Below are 3,609 nucleotides of genomic sequence, written 5' to 3' on the forward strand. Positions count from 1 at the left end.
TCACTCTCAATGGAGACAAACTGAAAGTCTTCTTTCAGCTAACGGGAACCAGACAAGGATGCCCTTTGTCATCACTCCTATTCAATATTGTTTGGAAGCCTTAGCCATAGCTATACAGAAAGATAGAGACATTAAAGGCATCCAAAATGGCAAAGAAGAAATATATCTCTATTTGCAGACGATATGATCCTATACATAGAAAACTTCAAAGACTCAGTAAAAAAGCTACTAGACATCATTGAAAGATTCAGCAAAGTGGCAGGGTATAAAATCAACATACAAAAGTCAGTTAGATTCCTCTACAGTAACAATGACAGTGCTGAAAAGGACATTAGGAAAGCAATACCATCTACAATAGCTCCCCCAAAAATGAAATATTTAGTAATAAACATAACCAGATAAACAAAGGACCTATACAAAGAAATTACAAAACACTACTACAAGAAACCAAAAGAGACTTATAGAAGTAGAAGAACATACCATGTTCCGGGATAGGAAGACTCAACATCATGAAAACGTCAATACTGCCCAAAGCAATCTACACATATAATGCAATCCCAATCCAAATCCCAACGACATTCTTCAAAGAGATGGAAAAGACAGTTACTAACTTTAGTTGGATAGAAAAAGACCCAGGATAGGCAAAGCACTGCTTAAGAAGAAGAAAAAGGTTGAAAGGCTCTCACTCCCCAATTTCCAAACTTACTACATGGCTACAGTAGTCAAAAAAGCATGGTACTGGTACAATGAAAGATACATTAATCATGGAACAGAATTGAGAATCCATATATTAATTCATCCACATACAGCCAACTGATTTTCGATAAAGTGCCTAGGTATATTGCATGTGGAAAAGATAGTCCCTTTAACAGAGGGTGCTGGCAGAACTGGGAAGTGATATGCAAAAGATTGAAACAAGACCTTCACCTCACACCTTATTCAGCATTGATTAGAGATCTAAATGTGAATCCCAAAATTATGAAGGTCATCAATGAAAAAATAGGGACAAATGTGAGGGTTTTAATTCAGGGCATACACAGACTACCAAACATTTTGAAAATTACACAAACAAAAGTAGACAAAATAGATGGTTGGGACATACTAAAAATTAAAAACTTAGATGCATCAAAAGACTTCCCCAAAAGAGCAAAAAGGGAACCCACAGAATGGGAAAAAATTTGCATGGACACATCAGATAAGTGTCTCATTTCTAAAATATATAGGAAACTACAACACCTCTACAAGAAAAAGACAAATAATCCAATTAAAAAATGGGCACAGAACATGAACAGACACCTCATCAAGGAGGAGATCTGGGCAGCCAACAAACATATGAAAAAATTTTCATAATCACTAGCCAGCAGAGAGATACAAATCAAAACAACAATGAGATATTATCTCACACCAGCAATAACAGCAAAGATCAAAAACTAGAGGACAATAAATGCTGGTGAGGATGCAGAAAGACTGGGACCCTCCTACATTGTTGGTGGGATTGGAAAATGGTCCAACCACTCTGGCAAACAATATGGCACTTCCTCACAAGGTTTGAAATAGAGATACCTTATGATCCAGCAATTCCTCTACTTGGTATTTACTGACAAGATATATGAACCATAAAACGAGTAGATACATGCACACCAATGTTCATAGCAGCACTATTAACAATAGCAAAAAGATGTAGACAGCCTAAATGTCCATCAATTGAAGAATGGATAAACCATGGTACATACACACAATGGAATACTATGCTACCTTGAAGAACAACAAGGAAGCTGCAAGCCACTGCATAACATGAATGAACCTTGAGGACATTATGCTGAGTGAAATTAGTCAGTCATAAAAGGATAAATACTGCATAGGACTATTATTGTAAAAGACTAAGAAAAAGAATCCATCCTAAAGGGGAAAAAAACAAAAACAAACTATATATATATATAAATGCTGATGATCACCAGGATGGTAAGAGATAATAGGAAAGGAAGAAGGGGAAGGTAGAGCACATGGTAGGAAAAAGACAAAGGAAAGCTTGGGTGCTGGGAGAAGGAGGGCAATACACAAGAAAGGGGAGGGGAATAGAAGAACAAGGCTGATGGGAGAAGAGTTAAGCAAGTTCATATGGGCTAAGCTAGACAGAGGTAAATGATGATGTATGCACAACCTTGAAACAACAGGTTTCAGGATACAGGGATTGAGGCATGCTTTGAAAATGTAAAAGAGGGGAATAATGTTAAAATGCTTGGCTGTCTTTTGAATCTTGGTTTACCTTGCCTACCACTGTGAAATAGACACTTGGGGATGGGGAGGAATAGCCAGAAACATCACAATAGAAAGCTTGTAAGTCTGTCTTCATCCTATAACTGATTGAAATCACTTAAAGGGGTCTAGAAATTGCCCAATGAAAGAGACCTCCTGTGGAGCTTTTGCATTGCATAAGACCATATGTGGAAACCAGAATCCCATCCAGAATTGTCTGAGGTGGGAAATTTCCACTGGAAAGAACAGGTAGAGCAGCCTGGAGCAGCTAGATGAACAGAAGATACTTTGTGAAGAAAGACCAGCAGGAAAAAATCAGAAACAATAATGGCAGTATGATTGATTACTACAAGAACAAATAAGCTGTTCACCTGGGAGCCATCAAGGCAAGTGGTCGAGTCCTCTCTGAGCAAACTCCCTTCCAAGACTAAGACTCAAGGAGAATACATGAGCAGGCATGTGGTCTAGCTGGTGACCACATTGATCACCAATTAGAGGAAGAGGGGGAAAAATTAGCAATGAAGTTGGGATCTAAGTCTGACCACATTCAATAGACTCCTGTGAACCCAGGCGGAGACCTGGATGGCCAGCAGTTATGGCATGACCCAGGGACTCCTGGGCCCAGGGCAGTAACTTGGCCACAGAGGACTGGAGCGGAGAGTGAAGCATCCAGCTGATATGAAGTGAGGGGAGATGCACAAGAACACCCATACTTGCAGATAGTACCCACTTGACCTGGCTTCTAGGGCTGGATGATCAGAACCCGACTAGAAGAAAGAAGAGGAAGAAAAAAAAGAGTAACCCACTACAATTTGATGAACTTTACCTATACATATGGATGTAGTAGCTCAAAAAAGGGAACAAATCTTTTCAGCAAGGATCACTCCCACCCTCTCGGTACACAGGGTTGACAAGGATGGGTAATTTAGATATTGGCGACCCAAAATGTATGTGTGGGGTGGGCTATAAAGCCAAGCAGTGACTGGCTTACAAGCTTTCCAGAGGGAGCTTATTTCCAGATGGGGCAGGGGTAGGTAGAACCTCCACTGAATGATTTCTAATCTGTTGGGTCTGAGCTGGTGAAAGGAAATGGGGATAAGACTCTTGTGGTACTATAGTGAATAATTGCCATCAGGACTGAGTGTGAAGGTCTTAAATGTAGAGGTAGATTTTTTTTTGTTTTTTTTAATAAATGTTTTATTGTGAATTATATGATAGTTTACATGAGAGAACTTTAGTTTTACATTCATTCCATCATATATCATTTCATTGCCATGGTTCCAATCCCCTCCATGCATCATCTTCCAACCAAAGGGGTATATCCTAGAAACCCATCCTCTACACTTCCTCCCC

General features: G+C 39.5%; 1 pseudogene; it reads left to right on the forward strand.

Annotated features, from left to right (window-relative positions):
• The window catches only part of LOC102826674, a 16,133-nt pseudogene that overhangs the window by 7,992 nt on the left and 4,532 nt on the right, over positions 1-3,609 (forward strand).

The sequence above is a fragment of the Chrysochloris asiatica genome, unplaced genomic scaffold, assembly GCF_000296735.1.
Source record: "Chrysochloris asiatica unplaced genomic scaffold, ChrAsi1.0 scaffold00011, whole genome shotgun sequence".
Taxonomy (NCBI): Eukaryota; Metazoa; Chordata; class Mammalia; order Afrosoricida; family Chrysochloridae; genus Chrysochloris; species Chrysochloris asiatica.